The sequence below is a fragment of the Zea mays genome, chromosome 3, assembly GCF_902167145.1.
Source record: "Zea mays cultivar B73 chromosome 3, Zm-B73-REFERENCE-NAM-5.0, whole genome shotgun sequence".
NCBI lineage: Eukaryota > Viridiplantae > Streptophyta > Magnoliopsida > Poales > Poaceae > Zea > Zea mays.
This window is the reverse complement of record NC_050098.1, coordinates 105,560,131-105,582,568: the sequence shown is the minus strand read 5'-3', so window position 1 is coordinate 105,582,568 and position 22,438 is coordinate 105,560,131.

Sequence of the window (22,438 nt, the reverse complement as noted above, 5' to 3'; positions counted from 1 at the left end):
TAAGGTTCCCATCCCCGCCAAGGAGAAAGGGAAGGCTCCTATGGCAAGTAGTACTAAAAAGAACCATGCTTTTATGTATCATAATAGGAAACATGCTAGAAATGACTATAGAAGTTATGATTCACATACCTATAATTCACATGCTATGTTTGCTTCTAGTTCTTCTTATATGCATGATAGAGACATGTCTAGGAGTTATGTTCATCATGTGCCTAGAAAGAATATTGTTCATGTTTCTAGGAAAGTTATGGATGGTCCTTCTACAATATATCATGCTTTAAATGCTTCCTTTGCTATTTGTAGAAAGGATAGGAAGATAGTTGCAAGGAAATTAGGGGCAAAATGCAAGAGTGATAAAACTTGCATTTGGGTCCCTAAGACAATTATGACTAACCTCGTAGGACCCAACAAGAGTTGGGTACCTAAGTCCCAAGCCTAAATTTGCCTTGCAGGTTTATGCATCCGGGGGTTCAAGCTGGATTATCGACAGCGGATGCACAAACCACATGACGGGGGAGAAGATGTTTACCTCCTACGTCAAGAACAAGGATTCCCAAGATTCAATTATATTCGGTGATGGGAATCAAGGCAAGGTGAAAGGTTTAGGCAAGATTGCAATTTCAAATGAGCACTCTATCTCTAATGTATTTTTAGTTGAGTCCCTTGGATATAATCTGCTATCTGTTAGTCAATTATGTAATATGGGATATAATTGTCTATTTACAAATGTAGATGTGTCTGTCTTTAGAAGAAGTGATGGTTCATTAGCTTTTAAGGGTGTATTAGACAACAAACTTTATTTAGTTGATTTTGCAAAAGAGGAGGCCGGTCTAGATGCATGCTTAATAGCTAAGACTAGCATGGGCTGGCTGTGGCATCGCCGCTTAGCACATGTAGGGATGAAGAACCTTCACAAGCTTATAAAGGGAGAACACGTAATAGGTTTGACTAACGTGCAATTCGAAAAAGATAGACCTTGTGCAGCTTGTCAAACAGGTAAACAAGTGGGAGGAGCGCATCACAGCAAGAATGTGATGACCACATCAAGACCCCTGGAGCTGCTACATATGGACCTCTTCGGACCCGTCGCCTATCTAAGCATAGGAGGAAGTAAGTATGGACTAGTTATTGATGATGACTTTTCCCGCTTCACTTGGGTATTCTTTTTGCAGGATAAGTCTAAAACCCAAGGGACCCTCAAGCGCTTCCTAAGGAGAGCTCAAAATGAGTTTGAGCTCAAAGTGAAGAAGATAAGAAGTGACAACGGGTCCGAATTCAAGAACCTTCAAGTGGAGGAGTTTCTTGAGGAGGAAGGGATCAAGCACGAGTTCTCCGCTCCCTACACACCACAACAAAATGGTGTGGTAGAGAGGAAGAACAGGACGCTCATCGATATGGCGAGGACGATACTTGGAGAGTTCAAGACCCCCGAGTGCTTTTGGTCGGAAGCCGTGAACACGGCTTGCCACGCCATCAACCGGGTCTACCTTCATCGCCTCCTCAAGAAGACGTCGTATGAGCTGCTAACCGGTAACAAACCCAATGTATCGTACTTTCGTGTATTTGGGAGCAAATGCTACATTCTAGTAAAGAAGGGTAGGAATTCCAAATTTGCTCCCAAAGCCGTAGAAGGGTTTTTGTTAGGTTATGACTCAAATACAAAGGCGTATAGAGTCTTCAACAAATCATCGGGTTTGGTTGAAGTCTCTAGCGACATTGTATTTGATGAGACTAATGGCTCTCCAAGAGAGCAAGTTGTTGATCTTGATGATGTAGATGAAGAAGACGTTACAACGGCCGCAATACGCACCATGGCGATTGGAGAGGTGCGGCCACAGGAACAAAACGAGCGAGATCAACCTTCTTCCTCAACTATGGTGCATCCCCCAACTCAAGACGATGAACAGGTTCATCAACAGGAGGCGTATGATCAAGGGGGAGCACAAGATGATCATGTGATGGAGGAAGAAGCGCAACCGGCACCTCCAACCCAAGTTCGAGCGATGATTCAAAGGGATCATCCCGTCGACCAAATTCTGGGTGATATTAGCAAGGGAGTAACTACTCGATCTCGATTAGTTAATTTTTGTGAGCATTACTCTTTTGTCTCTTCTATTGAGCCTTTTAGGGTAGAAGAGGCCTTGCTAGATCCGGACTGGGTGTTGGCCATGCAAGAGGAGCTCAACAACTTCAAGAGAAATGAAGTTTGGACGCTGGTGCCTCATCTTAAGCAAAATGTTGTGGGAACCAAGTGGGTGTTCCGCAACAAACAAGACGAGCACGGAGTGGTGACAAGGAACAAGGCTCGACTTGTGGCAAAAGGTTATGCCCAAGTCACAGGTTTGGACTTTGAGGAGACTTTTGCTCCTGTGGCTAGGCTAGAGTCCATTCGTATTTTGCTAGCATATGCTGCTCACCATTCTTTCAGGTTGTTCCAAATGGATGTGAAGAGCGCTTTCCTCAACGGGCCAATCAAGGAGGAGGTGTACGTGGAGCAACCCCCTGGCTTCGAGGATGAACGGTACCCCGACCACATGTGTAAGCTCTCTAAGGCGCTCTATGGACTTAAGCAAGCCCCAAGAGCATGGTATGAATGCCTTAGAGATTTCTTAATTGCTAATGCTTTCAAGGTTGGGAAAGCCGATCCAACTCTTTTCACTAAGACGTGTGACAGTGATCTTTTTGTGTGCCAAATTTATGTCGATGACATAATATTTGGTTCTACTAATAAAAAGTCTTGTGAAGAGTTTAGCAGGGTGATGACGCAGAAATTCGAGATGTCAATGATGGGCGAGTTGAACTACTTCCTTGGGTTCCAAGTGAAGCAACTCAAGGATGGCACCTTCATCTCTCAAACGAAGTACACGCAAGACTTGTTGAAGCGGTTTGGGATGAAGGATGCCAAGCCCGCAAAGACTCCGATGGGGACCAACGGACACACTGATCTCAACAAAGGAGGTAAGTCCGTTGATCAAAAGGCATACCGGTCAATGATAGGGTCATTACTTTACTTATGTGCTAGTAGACCGGATATTATGCTTAGCGTATGCATGTGCGCTAGATTTCAATCCGATCCTAAGGAGTGTCACTTAGTGGCAGTGAAGCGAATCCTTAGATATTTGGTTGATACGCCTTGCTTCGGGCTCTGGTATCCAAAGGGGTCTACCTTTGACCTAATTGGATATTCAGATTCCGACTATGCTGGATGTAAGGTCGATAGGAAGAGTACATCGGGGACGTGCCAATTCTTAGGAAGGTCCCTGGTGTCATGGAATTCTAAGAAACAAACCTCCGTTGCCCTATCCACCGCTAAGGCCGAGTATGTTGCCGCAGGAAAGTGTTGCGCACAACTACTTTGGATGAGGCAAACCCTCCGGGACTTTGGCTACAATCTGAGCAAAGTCCCATTCCTATGTGATAATGAGAGTGCTATCCGCATGGCGGAAAATCCTGTTGAACACAGCCGCACAAAGCACATAGACATCCAGCATCACTTTTTGAGAGACCACCAGCAAAAGGGAGATATAGAAGTGTTTCATGTTAGCACCGAGAACCAGCTAGCCGATATCTTTACCAAGCCTCTAGATGAGAAGACCTTTTGCAGGCTGCGTAGTGAGCTAAATGTCTTAGATTCGCGGAACATGGATTGAATTATAGCATACATGTGTTTATGCCCTTGATCATGTTCATTCTGCATTTTGTTGCTTATTGTGGTGCTCAAGTTGTACAAGCACTCCCCGGACCTCACAAGTCCTTATGCATGTGATGCACATATTTAGGGGGAGGTGTGTTACAACTTGACCCTTTGAGACTAACCATGTGCGTGAGTCTGCTTGATTTAGTCTCGAAGGTGAATTGAAAGGGAAAAGGTGGACTTGGACCATGCAAGACTTCCACTGCACTCTGATAAAAAGAGTAACTTTTCCAAGTTCATCTTTATACTCTTATTGCCTATTTGCTCTTCGTTGAAGATTTTGGTGAGGCAATGGGGTTAAAGGGCCAAGATTAATCCCGTTTTGGTGATTGATGCCAAAGGGGGAGAAAATAAAGGCCAAAGAGATAAATGGATCAGCTACCACTTGAGAGATTTTGAAAATGGTTTGTCAAAGCTTTTGGTTTGTCAAAACTCTTTTATTGTCTCTCTTGTCAAAAGTTGGTTTCTTGTGGGGAGAAATGTTGATTATGGGAAAAAGGGGAGTTTTTGAAATCTTGAATCAATTTCTCTTGGAATGACTCTCTTTATGTCTTAACATGTGTATTTGACTTCGAGATAGAAATTTGAGTTTGATTTGCAAAAACAAACCAAGTGGTGGCAAAGAGTGATCCATATATGTCAAATTTGAATCAAAACAATTTGAGTTCTTATTTGAATTGATTTTGTATTTGTTCTACTTGCTTTATATTGTGTTGGCATAAATCACCAAAAAGGGGAATATTGAAAGGGAAATGTGCCTTTGGGCCATTTCTAAGTATTTTGCTGATTTAGTGTCCAACACAAGTGCCTAAGTGTAAAATGGTGGACAAAGTACAAATCAAGGATAAAGGTTTGTTTCTCAGACTTAGTACATTATTTTAGAGACTAATGTATTGTGTCTAAGTGCTGGAAACAGGAAAAATCGAATTGGAAATGAGATGGCTTTGTTCAGCCAAAGTCTGCTAAGTCTGGGGGCACCGGACTGTCCGGTGTGCACCGGACAGTGTCCGGTGCGCCAGGCTGGCTCGAGCGAACTAGCCGCTCTCGGGAAATCGCCGGCGAAGTACGGCTATAATTCACCGGACTGTCCGGTGTGCACCGGACTGTCCGGTGAGCCAACGGTCGGCTGGGCCAACGGTCGGCCGCGCGATCTGCGCGGGACACGTGGCCGAGCCAACGGCTAGAAAGGGGGCACCGGATTGTCCGGTGTGCACTGGACTGTCCGGTGCGCCAACGGCTCCAAGGCTGCCAACGGCCGGCTTCGCCACAGAAGGAAAGAAATCGGGCACCGGATAGTGTCCGGTGTGCACCGGACTGTCCGGTGCGCCACACGACAGAAGGCAAGAATTGCCTTCCCAGATTGCTCTCAACGGCTCCTAGCTGCCTTGGGGCTATAAAAGGGACCCCTAGGCGCATGGAGGAGAATACCAAGCATTCCTAGAGCACTCTTGATCACTCACACTCCATTCTTGCGCACTTGTTAGACATTCTAGTGATTTGAGCTCCGTTCTAGTGTGCTAGTTTCTTGAGCTCAAGTCTGGGTCTTGTGTGTGTGTATTTGCTGTGATCTTTGTGTCTTGTGTGAGTTGCTAATCCCTTCCTTGCTCCGTGCTTCTTTGTGAACTTCAAGTGTAAGGGCGAGAGGCTCCAAGTTGTGGAGATTCCTCGCAAACGGGATTAAGAAAAGCAAAGCAAAACACCGTGGTATTCAAGTAGGTCTTTGGACCACTTGAGAGGGGTTGATTGCAACCCTCGTCCGTTGGGACGCCACAACGTGGAGTAGGCAAGCATTGGTCTTGGCCGAACCACGGGATAAACCACTGTACCATCTCTGTGATTGATCTCTTGTGGTTATTGTGTTTTGTTGAGACTTCTCTCTAGCCACTTGGCTATTATTGTGCTAACGCCTAACAAAGTTTTTGTGGCTTAAGTTTAAAGTTTTATAGGATCACCTATTCACCCCCCCTCTAGGTGCTCTCAACTACTCTATAAGAACCTAACATAGACCGTGGTGCACGGTTCTACCTCCTCACGGCGCATACGACCCACATGTTAGTGTCTCCCTTCTTCCCCATGCGCGTCCTCCCCCCACTACCCCGGCATCTGCATGGTCCTAGCCGCAATCGGCCATGGAAGGAAAAATCTTGTCGCTGCCACAGAAGGAAACACATCCCCTTGCTGCTATCCACGCCTCGCAGCAATCCAGCACGCAGGAATCCCATCGTCGACGACCCGCGCGCACGACCACCCCGCCCAATCGTTCTTCTCATGCACCGCGGATGCCCCGCCCATATCCTCTGCACCCCAAACGCAATCCACGCCTCGTCACCATGGAAGGAATCGCAACCCAATCCCCTCGTCGCTATCCAGTGCACAGGACCATCGGCCCGCATCCCATCGCAAATGCAGGACCATTCCGCCATCTCATTCTTCCCATTCTACGCGGCAGTCCCGCCCGGATCTTGCGATGCTCAAGTACTTCCCATTCTACGCGTCAGCCCCGCCCAAATCTTACGATGCTCGAGTATAAGATGGAAGACACCTCTCTGAGCGCTCAAATATGAACACCACACCTCTCAGAAACACAAACAAACTTGGTTTACAAAATAGAGAACTACTCGTGTGGCTGTTCATTTGGCAATTTCAGGTTTGTGTTTCTAAGTTTACATATGTTTCCTTTTCTCTAATTGACTGTAGCTTTATCGTTCATGCACCCTTTCCGTAAATAAATAGATTTTTAGTTGTAGTTGAATCAATATTTGTGGGCAATATGTCCTACGCGACATTTTGTATATTGAGTGTACCACATGAGCTATTTTAGCACTGGTCAGATTTTTTATTTTTTAAAAACATCAGTCACTTAAATATGAAACCACACCTCTCTTCACAAACATTAATATTATATGCAGTATGGTGTCCAGAGTTTTGTCTAAAAATGTATCTACATGACCTCAAAATTCATGGTTTCCCTTTATATGAAACTGTAGTTCCTGTCGGATCATGACATTTATATGAAACTGTAGACTTATCCAAAAATTTTGATGGTTCAAACTATGTCCTATATACTATGTTAATATGTTCAACGTGTTGTCGTTCTTGTCAGATCACGAAGATTAACCTATTCAAGGTGATCCAATCCCCTTAGTCGTATCCTTTGTCTTATTAGTCCATACTTCTATACAATGTGTTGTTTCAGTTCGGTGTCTCTATCCTGAACTTCTGTGTATGTGGTAAAGCACTCCCATCTAATGTCATTCTTAGTCGCAGTAAATTGTTGAATTAGGAAAAAATGTGTTACGACATAGTTGTCTACCTCACACTTTTATGAATTGATTTAATGGTGTCATTGTGTTTTCCTAATTCATCTATCAGTCTGCTACACAAGTTCGTGATCTCCCTTTATTTTAATTGTGAGTCAACTATGTCTAACTTCACACTTTTGTGAATTCATTTAAGGGTATTACTGTTTTTCCCAATTCATCTATCAGGCTGCTACACAAATTCCTGACCTATCTTTCTTTTAATTGTGAAATGATTTAAGTGTAAGTTGCATTCCTCATCCTTTTTTAACATAATTCTCTCAGCAACCTTGTTGATTTTTCCTGCTACTGTTCTCACATTTTGCTCGACCTTTCACTTCCCAGTACGAAGCAAAGCTCTTTCCTAGCTTGATCTATCGAATGAAGCAACCATAAATCGTGCTGCTGATTTTTGTTTCCGACAAAATTGTTATGACAAGAGCTAATGCTATCAACCTTTTCTTTGTCCATTATCATTAGAGTATATCTTAGTTTTTTTATCGCGTTAGAGTATATCCAACCTTTTCTCTTTCCAAGTGAGAGATGAGACATTGCTTTTGAAAATATCTATTCAGTCCTCATAAAGTTCATAAAATCCGGCAATGCTAAGTACATGGTAATTGTTAATAGACATGAGTAATTAGGGTATGCTATTCAAGTATGTGCCCAGTTGTTTTTGTTGTCTCCCTTTTATCCTTTTGTTTCCTGATTTCGACGATACCATTACCTGGGACGCTCACGAGACTTATATAATATACTATCCTTCTATGGAGTCAATGTTTATTAATATTCGCTACATATTTATCATTGTTTATTTTTTATCAATGACAAAGCACATGTACAATCTTATATATCTTTTAAGATATGTAAACATTCACTTTTGGTGATGCTAATAAAAGTATAGAATAACATATAATATTTTTGCATATCAATGTATTTTATCACTATTTAAATTGCGCACAAATTTCATGTCATTAGTGTTAATTTGTGAGATATGGGGTTGATGATATATATGTTGTTTGTTTTCATATAATCGTTGTGCACTAATATTTATCGAATAATTTATACGCCGTTGCAACGCACGGACACATACCTAGTAATGTAATTATTTATTTATTTTGTACAGAACTCCTGTTATATAGTAAAGATGTGACATTCGATCCTATGTCATGATTCATCATATGTGTGAGACTTGGTCCCAGCACACCTGGTGATTATGTTCACGCCCGGGTCTTGGTGCCCCGAAACCTGGGTGTGACACACCGAGACTCTCTCCTCATGCAAGTCACCCGCTCGGTCTTAGCTTTATCATTTTACCCAAAGTTTGGTACCTGGCAGAGGTACATCTTTTCCGATGTTGAACCCATCATGGCCATGATGGATCCACCATCAAGTTTTATTTTTGAAAACATCCCACCCACTTTGAAGCATCATCTTTTGTCAAAACAAAACATTTTGTTTTTCTAGAGCAAAGTTAGGCATAAGAAAAACCTTTTTGTAAATCAGGGAATTAAGGAGCAGTAATCAAATCCAAGGAAGGAAATGCAGCAACTGGTTTAGCACACTACTCCTATCACCTAATGCATCAAGTAAGTGAGAAAGATTTTAAAATAGCAAGGAGGTGGCAAATGCACTGGGGATTGCCTTGTGTGATAGGTGAGTCAGAATCTGTTCCACATATGTCAAAGTAAAAGCAGTTTCCTGCCTGAGGTTCTTCAAGTGGTGGTGTAGTCATCGCTTCTTCAACTTCTATCTCTTCCTCGTTTTCTATATATAGTCATATATAATCATGAATGCTCATGTAATGCTCATGAAAATGCAAAGATAATAAAAGTATATTATCTAATGTCTTGAATATAACTTTCCTTCACGAGTCTCCAGGAAACTAGGGTTTTTGGAATCTATAGTGAAGTTCATAAGGCAGGGGACTAGGGTTTTGGGTGCTAGGTATCAAACAAGGTCCAAATCATGCCAAACTTTATCCAAGGCTTCTAAATATTATATAAAGCTTATTTAAAAAGTTTGGTGAATTTTGGGATTATTAATTACTCTCTAAAATTCCAGAAGTATGGGTTTTTGCTATTTTAAATATCCCAAAATTTCTATTGGAACTAAAAATCATGAGACTATTTTAATTAAATACTATAGAAAATTAGGAGCCAAGCAAAATTGGTCTGGTATTTTTAGCATTTTCTATAATTTTCAGGGAATTCTCTAACTTTGGTAGAAAAGGAAAAAGAAAAAGATTCTACAGTGCTGGGCTGAAACCGATCCACTCTGGCCCAAACCCAGACAAAGTCGCGCGCGCCCGCGCGTGCGCGCCGGTTTTACACAGAGACCCCTGAAGGTTTGGATAACTGGTTAAGGGGTTGCAGCGCTATTTCCATTTCTCACTGACACTTGCAAATACACCCCCGCACTTTGATTTCTTCACATCCTGCAGTCCTCGACGGCGAATGGCGGAGAACCGAGCTCCGGCGAGCTTGCACTGGCCAGGACACACGATGACCGGTGCTCTACTTCGACTGAGACCTAATTCAAGCCCTAACAAGAGTTCCCCTCAATTAATTTCACTAGCGAAGCTCTAACTCATTCTGTCCACGGTGACCGTGCGATCAACGGACAATCCAATGCGTCCCCAGTGATCCTATGGGTCCTAGCTTAATTGGCCGGGTCAGAGAGTACCAGGAGCATATTAGAGCACTGAAACAAGTGAATAGAGGGCATGAACGGACCTGAGACGAGCTAGCCACGGCAAGGCCCCTTTCACGGTGGCGGAAACCCGATTTGGGAAGGAGAAATTGGAGAGTTGTGGTGGCTAATCGGAGGCAGGAGCGGGTGCTCAGGCTTGGTGATAACTTAACACAGCAGACCATGCCGTCAATTTATAGGGGCACGTTAATATGATCCGCAAATGCTGAGAATGCTCCTCTTCATTCTTGGAATATATCAAAATATCATCAATGAACACCACCACGAATTTATCCAACTCGGGCATGAATACCGAGTTCATAAGATATTTGAAATGGGCAGGAGCATTTGTTAGTCCGAAAGACATAACCAGATATTCGAATAATCCATACCGCATAGTGAATGCGGTCTTGGGTATATCTTTGGGTCAGATAAGGATCTGATGGTAACCCGACCTGAGGTCAATCTTGGAAAATACCCGAGCTCCGGTAAGCTGATCAAATAAGATATCAATCCGGGGAAGAGGGTACTTATTTTTTATTGTGACCTCATTAAGGGGTCTATAATCCACGCACATCCGAAGTGTTTGGTCCTTCTTCTTGACAAAGATGGTTGGACAACCCCAAGGTGATGAGCTTGGTCGGATGAATCCCTTATCTAGCAGATCTTGTAATTGTGTCTTGAGCTCTGCCAACTCATTCGGGGGCATTCGGTACGACCTTCTAGAAACAGGAGCCATACCGGGCTTCAACTCAATCACAAACTCTACATCTCTCTGTAGGCAATCCAGGCAGATCTTCCAGGAATACGTCCAAAAATTCACATACTACCGGAATATCTTGGATCTCCGGTATGATGACTTCATATACTCTGCCAAATGGTTTAGTTGTAGTAGCTATGGGAATGGACAAGAGAACCTCTTCCTAGCCATAGCTCAACCTGATGGTTCTCAGATCAGTGTTGAGGATAGCTTTGTGTTGGGCTAACCAATTCATGCCCAAAATTACATCTATATCTTGGCCTTTCAGAACAATCATATTTGTGGGAAAATCCCGTTCAGCCAATGTTATGGGCACATGGAAAGCCACTTCTTTAGTGAATATTTGTCCCTCAGGCGAATGAATTATAAACCCTTCCCTTGATTCATTGTATGGAATGCAATGTTGCTCCACAAACTTATTGCTTATGAATGTATGTGAAGCACCAGAATCAAAAAGAATAATTGCAGGGTGATTAGCCACGAGAAACGTACCCATCATGACCGGTTCTCCTTCCGGCGTTGTGGCCATTTGTGTATAATAAATTCGCCCGGTTTTCTTCATATTTTTGCCCGCTGTATTATTCGTCGTATTTCCCTTCCTTGATTGGAACTTCCCGGGTTCTGGTGATTATTGGAGTTGTTCCTCTTCGGGTATGGGCAGTCTTTTATGAGGTGTCTAGATTTCCCATAATTAAAGCAACCAGTAGATGAACTCGGGAGTGCAGGGAAACGAGTACCAGGGGCACTCGGCTAATTTGTTGAGGTGGGTGCAGTGGCAGGGCAGATAAAGACAGTTTGTTTAAAGGGGTAGGAGGGTGGACGTGGTGAAGAACGGTTTTGATTAAAAGGTCGGATCACCAACCTTTGTCGCTTCTCAGGTCCCTGGTTGGACCTGTCACCTCCATAGCCCTTTGACTTTTTCAGGCCTGCATACTTGGGTTCGACTGTCAGTGCCGTGCTGACAGCCCTGCTGTAGGAGAGGTCGAGGCAGGTGGCCATCTTCCGCTGCAGCCGGTCATTAAGGCCTCTCATAAAACAATTTCTCTTCTTCAGGTCAGTGTTGACCTGATCAATGGCATACTGGGACAAATGGTTGAACTTGTTGAGATACTGTGTAACAGTATCTCCACCTTGTTTAAGCTTCATAAATTCTTCTTGTTTCATATGAAGCACTCCTTCTGGAATGTAGTGCTCCCAAAATGCCAGTTTAAACTCGTCCCAGGTAACTTGATGACCAGCAGGCTGGATAGCCACATAATTTCCCCAACAGGTGATGGCAGGGCCTCGTAACTACTGCGCCGCAAATAATGGCTTTTGGGTCTCCATGCACCAGATGAGCCCAAATATCTGCTCAATAACTCGAATCCACTTGTCCGCTTCAAGGGGATCTTCAGCCTTGACGAATAGTGGGGGACGCATTTCTGAGAAGTCCAAATATGAAGCTTCACGGGGTCCTTGCGGATGAGCTCTCCCGCCTTGCTGTTGCAGTTGTTGTCCCGCCATTTCACGAAGGAAGTGGGTGTTATCGGCTGTTGCATTGACTAAGGCAGCGATGGCCTCAGCCAAGGTTGGGGGTACTGGTGGCGGATTAGGAGTAGTCTCCCTTCCACGGGAGGTTCCCGCACCATCCTGTCCACGAGTCCTGGACGGCGTCTGAGGCAAAGAATATTTGGAAAATATAATATGCCAAAGCACACCATCCATTTTACATTACTTAAAAGGTAATGATACAAACTCGAATTTACAACAGGACCACACTACCTATTATACATCATCATATCTAAACTACACTACTCTAGTTTCTTATCACTTTTGGTAGCTTCATTGTCGGGTGTAGGAGTCCATTCATCAGCCAGGTTCATTGAAGGAGGGGGGCTAAAAAGGTCCAGTTCCCCACCAAGGGCTTCACCCGCTGTTCCAGAAGGTCCAGCTCCCATTCCGACAGGGTCTGCAGGTACGTCAGGGTGCAGTCGCGAATACAATACATGAACTTCCACATGTAGTGTATTACAGTACACCTGCAAGTTGTCCACGACTGTGCTAAGCTCCTCCACACGGGCTCGAGCTTTGGCTTCCTTGGCCCAAGCTAGTGAACGTGAGTTAACAGCCCAATCGAGTGCTAAATCTCGTTCAGCAAGTTGGTCTTGCAGATGTCGGATGTCAGTTCTTAACTCATTTATTCGCTGACCATCCTCGACCCACACATTGTTCCTGTGACGGAGCTCCGTTCGAAGCTGCTCTACCTGAGCTTCTAGATCTCCGATGGGATCATTGCTACCACTACTACTATCCTTCTGCCTTGGAGCTAGTTGATGGAGAGGCACGCCAATTGGTCCGGTAGACTTGCGCGCAGTTTTTCTTGTGCGCGGCGGCATATCTCCATAAGGGGGAAATCTTATTAGTATGGTTTTTAACATGATGCATGCATAATTTTAGAATCAACCTTAGTTGATTCACCACCTTCTATACATTGCACTCTACTATCTGGTCTTTATATAAATATTTCAGAAGGTAGCTAGATAAGAAGGAAAAGAATTTTCAAATATTTCAGAAGATAGCTAGATAAGAAAATTCTTTTCCTTCTTATCTAGCTACCTTCTGAAATATTTATATAAAGACCAGATAGTAGAGTGCAATGTATAGAAGGTTGTGAATCGACTAAGGTTGATTCTGTAATTATGCATGCATCATGTTAAAAACCATACTAATAAGATTTTTCCCTGATGGAGATATGCCGCCGCGCACAAGGAAAACAGCGCGCATGTCTACCGGACCAATTGGCGTGCCTCGCCATCAACTAGCTCTAAGGCAGGAGGATAGTAGTAGTGGTAGCAATGATCCCATCGGAGATCTGGAAGCTCAGGTAGAGCAGCTTCGAACGGAGCTCCATCACAGGAACAATGTGTGGGTCAAGGATGGTCAGCGAATAAACGAGTTAAGAACTGACATCCGACATCTGCAAGACCAACTTGCTGAACAAGATTTAGCACTCGATTGGGCTGTTAACTCACGTTCACTTGCTTGGGCCAAGGAGGCCAAAGCTCGAGCCCATGTGGAGGAGCTTAGCACAGCCGTGGACAACTTGCAGATGTACTGTAATACACTACATGAGGAAGTTCATGTATTGTATTCGCGACTGCACCCTGACGTACCTGCAGACCCTATCGGAATGGGAGCCGGACCTTCTAGAACAGCGGGTGAAGCCCTTGGTGGGGAACTGGACCTTTTTAGGCCCCCTCCTTCAATGAACCTGGCTGATGAATGGACTCCTACACCCGACAGTGAAGCTACCAAAAGTGATAAGAAACTAGAGTAGTGTAGTTTAGATATGATGATGTATAATAGGTAGTGTGGTCCTGTTGTAAATTTGAGTCTGTATCATTACCTTTTAAGTAATGTAAAATGGATGGTGTGCTTTGGCATATTATATTTTCCAAATGTTCTTTGCCTCAAATGTCGTCCAGGACTCATGGACAGGATGGTGCGGGAACCTCCCGTGGAAGGGAGACTACTCCTAATCCGCCACCAGTACCCCAACGTTGGCTGAGGCCATTGCTGCCTTAGTCAATGCAACAGCCGATAACACCCGCTTCCTTCATGAAATGGCGGGACAGCAAATGCAACAGTAAGGTGGGAGAGCTCATCCGCAAGGACCCCACGAAGCTTCATATTTGGACTTCTCAGAAATGTGCCCCCCACTATTCGTCAAGGCTGAAGATCCCCTTGAAGCGGACGAATGGATTCGGGTTATTGAGCAGAAATTTGGGCTCATCCTGTGCACGGAGACTCAAAAGCCATTATTTGCGGCGCAGCAGTTACGAGGCCCTGCCAGCACCTGGTGGGGAAATTATGTGGCTATCCAGCCTGCTGGTCATCAAGTTACCTGGGACGAGTTTAAACTGGCATTTCGGGAGCACTACATTCCAGAAGGAGTGCTCCATATGAAACAAGAAGAATTTATGAAGCTTAAACAAGGTGGAGGTATCTCAACAAGTTCAACCATTTGTCCCAATATGCCATTGGTCAGGTCAACACTGACTTGAAGAAGAGAAATTGTTTTATGAGAGGCCTTAATGACCGGCTGCAGCGGAAGATGGCCACCTGCCTCGACCTCTCCTATAGCAGGGCTGTCAGCACGGCACTGGCAGTCGAACCCAAGTATGTAGGCCCGGGAAAGTCAAAGGGCTATGGAGGTGACAGGTCCAACCAGGGACCTGAGAAGCGACAAAGGTTGGTGATTCGACCTTTTAATCAAAACCGTTCTTCACCACATCCACCCTCCTACCCCTTTAAACAACCTGTCTTTATCCGCCCTGCCACTGCCCTCACCTCAACAAATCAGCCGAGTGCCCCTGGTACTCGTTTCCCTGCACTCCCGAGTTCATCTACTGGTTGCTTTAATTGTGGGAAGTCTGGACACTTCATAAAAGACTACCCATACCCGAAGAGGAACAACTCCAATAATCAGCAAAACCCGGGAAGTTCCAATCAAGGCAAGGGAACTACGACGAATAATACAGAGGGCAAAATATGAAGAAAACCGGGCGAATTTATTATACGCAAGTGGCCACGACGCCGGAAGGAGAACCGGTCATGATGGGTACGTTTCTCGTGGCCAATCACCCTGCAGTTATTTTTTATATTCTGGTGCTTCACATACATTCATAAGCAAGAAGTTTGTGGAGCAACATTGCATTCCATACAATGAATCAAGGGAAGGGTTTATAATTCATTCGCTTGGGGGACAAATATTCACTAAAGAAGTGGCTTTCCATGTGCCCGTAACATTGGCTGAACGGGACTGTTGGGCCTATGCTTCGTCGCCGAAGGTCTTCTAGGAAGAAGCGGCTTTCGGCTGAAGCTGTTTGTATAAGATGGCCGAAGGTTCCTCTTCATAAAGCTTCGGTATTACAAACCGACCTAAAGATAGAATGACCTTTTAGTCCATAAAGGTCTGAGTCAATGTTGTAAACTTTTATAAGGGGCATACTTGTAATTCCTCACAGGCTGCGCCCTGTGCCTATAAATAGTGAACAGTATTCCTTTACTGTTCAGGCATTCTGGTAATTGCAATCGCATCTTTCGGAATCCAACCTTTACCAGGGCAGAGGTATTATTGTATTCAATGATTCATCATATCAAATAAATATGGTATAATATAATTCATTTATGAATTATTCACCCTTTTTATACTCTTTATTCTACGTTGTCTTACAATATTTATTGAAATTTTATTACGAAGATTTAAGCTTCGTAATCATATTCTCGTTAACCTTCGTCTAAGGCTCATTATCCTCAAGGGAATAATGTTTCATGGACAAAGGACGTTATCATTTAACATTTTATGTTGCCTTGTTCTTAATTCATAGCATTTGAGAACAAGTCCCCAACATTGGCGCCCACCTCCGGTGAACTCACTTCCACTTTTTTGAGCTGATGGCTTCGTTCAACAATCAAGCTGGAGCTGCTTCGGACCCGAAGCTGGTGCTCCCGATCATAGGTGGCTCGTCATCAGAGCCAGCTAACAAGAAACAAAAGAAGGAAGCACAGAGAAGGGTACAACATGTTGGGGTGCAAGGACCCTTCATCAAGTCAAGATGGTCTCACATTCCTATTACCTTCTCCCAAGAGGACCTTCAGCTCAAGGATTACCCACACAACGATGCCATGGTTATTTCTTGTGTTATCAAAGGATTTCTGGTCCACAATGTCTTGGTTGACACAGGCAGTGCAGCTGACATCATATTTGCTAAGGCCTTCAGACAAATGCAAGAGCCAGAAGATAAGATTCATGATGCTACACATCCTCTCTGTGGCTTCGGAGGAAGACAAATTGTAGCACTGGGCAAGATTACCATGTCAGTGACCTTCGGGTTCATCAACAACACTAGAACTGAGCAAGTTGTGTTTGACATCGTTGACATGGAATACCCTTACAATGCAATTATTGGTCGTGGCACCCTCAATGCTTTTGAAGCAATTCTTCACCCTGCCTATCTTTGCATGAAGATACCTTCGGATCAAGGACCCATCGCTATTCATGGAAGCCAGGAAGCTGCCAGAAGGGCTGAAGGAAACTGGACTGATTCAAAAGCAATCCATAACATAGATGGAGCTGAAGCTTGTGAATAATACAAATTCAGAAGGGAGAAAGCAGCTTCAGCAGATCAGCCGAAGCCCATGCTCTTATGTGAGGATATAGCAGAGCAGAAGGTGCTGTTGGGCTCTCAGTTATCCGAAGAACAAGAGAAAACCTTGATAAGGTTTTTGTTCAACAACAAAGATGTTTTTGCATGGTCAGCCAATGATCTCTGCGGAATTAATAGGGATGTTATTGAGCACTCGCTCAATGTCAATCCATCCTTCAGACCCAGAAAGCAAAGGCTTCGGAAAATGTCAGATGATAAGGCCAAAGGTGCTCGCAACGAAGTCAAAAGACTCCTCAGTGCAGGAGTTATCAGAGAAGTAAAGTACCCAGAATGGCTAGCTAACACTGTTATGGTAAAAAAGGCCAATGGCAAGTGGCGAATGTGTATCGATTTTACAGATCTTAACAAGGCTTGTCCGAAGGATGAATTCCCATTGCCAAGGATAGACTCTTTAGTTGATGCAGCAGCTTCTTCAGAGCTCATGAGTCTGTTAGACTGCTATTCAGGCTATCATCAAATCTGGATGAAGAAGGAAGATGAGCCGAAGACTAGCTTCATAACTCCAAGTGGCACATATTGTTATCTTCGGATGCCTGAGGGGCTCAAAAACGCTGGAGGAAGTTTCAGTAGAATGACTGCGAAGGTTCTCCAGTCTCAGATAGGCAGAAATGTGCTAACTTATGTTGATGACATCATTGTAAAAAGCACGAAGCAGGAGAATCATATTGCTGACCTGCAGGAGACCTTCGCCAGTTTCAGACAAGCTGGCTTAAAGTTGAATCCAGAAAAATGCGCCTTCGGAGTAAAGAAGGGGAAATTTCTAGGATGCTTGGTTTCAACAAAGGGAATTGAAGCTAATCCAAGTAAGATTGAAGCTATACTTCGGATGGAGCCACCAACTACAAAAAAGGGGGCTCAAAGATTGACAGGAAGGTTGGCATCTCTCAATAGATTCATATCCAGATCAGCAGAGAGAAACTTACCATTCTTCGAAGTGCTGAAGTCAGTCGAAGTCTTTCAATGGGGACCAATCCAGCAGAAGGCCTTCGAAGAGCTGAAGCAGTATTTGATAGATCTAACAGCACTAACTCCACCTACGCCAGGGGCTCCTTTATTATTATATGTGGCAGCTTCGCACTCAGCGGTAAGTGCAGCACTTGTCCAGGAGAAGCTTGATGGCCAAGCCAGGAAGCAGGTCCCAGTATATTTTGTATCTGAAGTTCTTAGTATATCAAAGAAAAACTACACAGAATTAGAGAAGGTGTTATATGCTGTTTTGATGGCATCCAGGAAGCTTCGGCACTATTTTCAAGCTTACAACATAATTGTTCCTTCTTCACAACCTCTGAAGGATATTATGAAGAACCGAGAAGCTACTGGAAGGATTGGAAAATGGGCTGCAGAGCTCAATGAATTTTGTATTGAATATGTTCATAGATCTTCGATTCAGTCCCAGGCGTTAGCAGACTTCATTGCTGACTGGACGCCAGGGGCTCAGGAGGAAGAAACAAATAAAGACGCCGAAGCATGGACAGTGTTTTGCGATGGGTCCTGGGGAACCTTCGGAGCGGGAGCGGCTGCTGTGTTGGTTTCACCTTCCAAAGTTAAAACTTGTTATGCGGCAAAGCTTGATTTTAGTTGCACAAACAACATTGCCGAGTACGAAGGCCTGCTTCTGGGTCTTCGGAAGCTAAAAGCAATGGGAATCAGAAGGGCTGTTCTTAAAACTGATTCCCAAGTTGTTTCGGGTCATATTGACAAGAGTTGCAAGGCTAAAGATCCGAAGCTTGAAAAGTATCTGGATATCGTTCGAAGAGTTGAAGCTTCCTTCGAGGGATTTTCTGTCAAAAATATCCCTCGAGGACAAAATGAGCATGCTGATTTGCTAGCTAAGTCAGCAGCACAGGGGCTGCCCTTACCTTCGGATGTGTTCTTCGAAACAATAAAAGCACCTTCGGTCGAACTTCTTGAAAGAGCAGTCCTTAATATATCTCCTGTTTATAGCGAAGATTGGAGAACTGAGATCATCTCTTATCTTCAGGGTAAATTCCTTTCAGATGACGAAGCTTATAACAAGAGGATAGAGGCAAGAGCTCGTCCATATGTCATGATAGAAGGAGAGTTGTACAAGCATGGAGTTTGTGCTCCGCTACTCAAGTGTTTATCCAGAACCGAAGGTATAGAGTTGATGAAAGAAATACATGCAGGCCTGTGTGGATCTCACATTGGATCTAGGCCGTTACTTGGAAAAATTTTCCGCCAAGGATTTTATTGGCCGAAGGCAGCTTCGGATGCAGCGGAATTAGTCCAAAAGTGCGAAGGTTGTCAGAAATGTGCACGAGATCAAAAACAACCTTCGTCCTTAACACAGCTCATACAACCCATTTGGCCATTGCAAAGGTGGGGCCTTGACTTGTTAGGTCCGTTACCACCGGCCCAAGGGAATCTAAGATATGTTGTAGTGGCGGTGGAATATTTTTCTAAATGGATTGAGGCAAAGCCTTTGGCCACAATAACTTCGGCCACCGTCCAAAAGTTTTTCTGGCAGAATATTGTTTGTCGTTTCGGGGTACCAAAGGCTATCACTATGGATAATGGAACACAGTTTGACTCCGAAGCTTTTAGGGATTTCTGTGATCAAATTGGTACGAAGATCCATTTTGCATCAGTCAGACATCCGGAGTCAAATGGACTCGTTGAAAGAGCCAATGGCATCATAATGACAGGAATAATGAAGTTAATCTTCAATCAACCCAGGGGAAAGTGGCCAGATCAGTTAACCAAAGTGGTGTGGAGCCACAATACAACAACATCAAGGTCTACATGCTTTACTCCATTCAAGTTATTATTCGGTGACGAAGCAATAACTCCGGAAGAAGCTAAAACCGGATCAATAAGGGTAGTAGCTTCGGCAGAATCAGGTTCCGAAGCTGCTTATTCTGTGGAAAAAGATGCTTTAGAAGGGATCAGGCTGCAAGCCGTGGAAAACATCAATAAATATCAAGCCGAAACAATTAAATGGCGAGATAGAAAGGTTCGGCTAAAGAATATTGAGCCAGGACACTTGGTGCTTCGGAGAGTGGCCAATCCAGAAACAGTGGGCAAGTTGCAGTTGAAATGGGATGGACCTTTCTTAATAGCATCTTCGTCAAGACCCGGTTCATACAGATTGAAGGATATGGACGGCAACGACATTCCTAGATCTTGGAATGCGGATGAGCTTCGGCGATACTATGTATAACTCGATGTAATTTTTCATATTTTTTATTTTTCTTTCATGGCACCCTTTTCCTTTCCGAAGGGGGAGAAAGGTTTTTAATGGGGCCATCACATGTAATTTCCTTTTTTAGTTCTATAAGAGAAAAATCCCCCAAGGAATGTAAATGTAAAAGCTGAGAACGCACCATCGAGTGCCGAAAAGTAAAAACGAAGAAGCTCCAAAGTCGTTCCTAAGGGAATGCAGAGCTTACAGCGAAAAGTCAACGCTGATTCCACCAAAAGTAAAGGCGAAGAAGCTCCAAAGTCGTTCCTAAGGGAATGCAGAGCTTACAGCGAAAAGTCAACGCTGATTCCGCCAAAAGTAAAGGCGAAGAAGCTCCAAAGTCGTTCCTAAGGGAATGCAGAGCTGAGGTGTGATTGTTTTTAAGAAAATAATGGTTATGAGTATGGCTTCGGATACGTGTTTGGCCATTCATTTGCACATTACATCATAGCATTTGCATTCATAAACATTCATCCAGGCATATGTAGGATAATCATCTTCATGGCATAAGTGGTTGCTTCGACAAAAAGAAAAAAAAGAAGGGGAAGAAAGAGCTTCGTGTACAAAAAGGAGAGCTTCGGAAAAAAGGAAAATGTTGTTTTCTATGCTTCGCTGCGTACGAATAGAAGGGAAGGTGTTTTTTCGCCTTCGGCTCAAAAAAGAAAATTTCGTCCACATCAAAGCATTTCTCATACATCAATGGAAGGATAAGGATATATCACAAGGTATGAACAGAATTCATTAAAGACAAGTTTTAGTTACATTTACAAAAGTTATCTCAAAAGTTTCTCAAGTATTGTCTACAGTCTACTATCTAATATCCAAGGAGCTTCGGCTTCGGCGTCATTTTTAATCATCGGCTTCGGCTTCGTCATCCTACATGAATAAGGTCGTTATAAGTCAGAATCGACCTTGCAGGAAAAGGTAAGCACAAGGTATGGTTTCTTACTGGTTCAAGGTGGCTACGAGCTTCGTCTCCAGCCTTTTCTCGCCCACCTTTTGTCCATATCATTTTTACAAATCTATTAGAGATACTTCGGGCGAGATCAGGAATGTCATCTAGGATTGATGGTGTTAAAGTGAAATTTGGCCTATTGACAATCTTTCCATGATCGCAGCCAGCTTTCAGGAAAGCTGCAGCAGTGCCCCGAGAAGCCACCCAGGCACAGAAGTCACCGTGCCCAGCTATGACTTCGTTGAGCTCGTCAATCTCACCCTCAATATGTTCGAAGGTTTTCGGTATATCTTCAGCTGAGGGGGTAAATTTTTCACTGTTGGCCTCAACTGAGTGAAAAATCTTTCTTAATCGTTGAATGCATTTGTTGCTAAATTCCAAACATTTTTCTTGAAGGCTTGTCAATAGTTTTCTCAAATCTGAATTTTGTTGAGCTTCGGCTTCAAGTTTTGCACTAAGATCTTGCTTTTCTCGTTCGAACTGTTCAGACTGGCGGAGAAGCTTCGTGTTCAGTTCTGTTATTTTTGCTTCAGCTTCCGCCAATAAACCTTCGGTTGCCTGGAGCTCAAAGTTCTTTTTCTCGAAAGCATCTGATTGCTCCTTTATTTTGCTTTCCAAATTTTCAATTATAACTTCGTGCTTCCTATCTTCAAAATCTTGCTGCATTTGCAAGGCTTTGCTCAACAGCATACTCTGCACGAGAACAACCTTCGTCAGACATGTTTTCATTATTAGAAACAATAAAAGTTAAGGCAAAAGTAGTTCACCTTGAAGTTGGAATAAAATAAACTACCGACGATATGTTGTCGTCGGTAGCGGCTGATGTCTGTTTCTAGCTTCGGAAAGTCGATACTCTTGGACAGAGTACAGATAACTTTGGCTCCGGTTTGATCTCGAATACAATCTAATTTTTCATCATCAACGCCTCCGAAGAGGAGTGCTCCAGGTTTGTATCCGCAGGATTTTGCATATTCTCTAAGCTCTTCTCTTTCAGCTTTTGACAGTTTTTCTCCAACTAAATTCTGGAACATGAAGGCTTCGTTTTCTGAAGCTTCATCAGCAATTTCTTTCCCTTTCTCCGACGCTGCGGTCGCGGCCTCTTCGGCGGCGGTGGTAGCTTCTTCTGCAGCCATGTCTAGCAGTATTTTGTCAATGTGTTCGATTGTGCTCTCCAGGTTCAAATCTTCAGCTGAGGCAGCTTCGGCAGCTGCGACCTCCGAAGGTGTAATTTCAATATCTGTCCCTTTCGCAGTCGCCGGTGTTTTCTGAGCTGAAGCTCTTGGCGGTGTCTTGTCAATTACTTCTGTCACAGTAATAATTCTTTGTTTCTTTGCTTTGATTATTTTCTTCGATCTTTCGGGCTCCTTGTCCTTCTGAAAAAACTTTGTCAGTTGGGGCCCCAGTGGACTTAGCTTCGCAGGTAAGGATTCAGTCATTACCTTCAGAATTTCCTCAATGTCAGCGGCAGAGGGTGATGCGGGGGTTTCTTCTTCGTCGGATATTTTACGCTTCGGAGAAGACGCTCTCTTCCTCTTCGGAATTTTCTTCTTTGGTAGTTCTTTTTCATCTTCATTTAAGGCTTCAGTTATCCTTTTCCTTTTTTGGCCTCCGGCACCTTTGTTCAGATT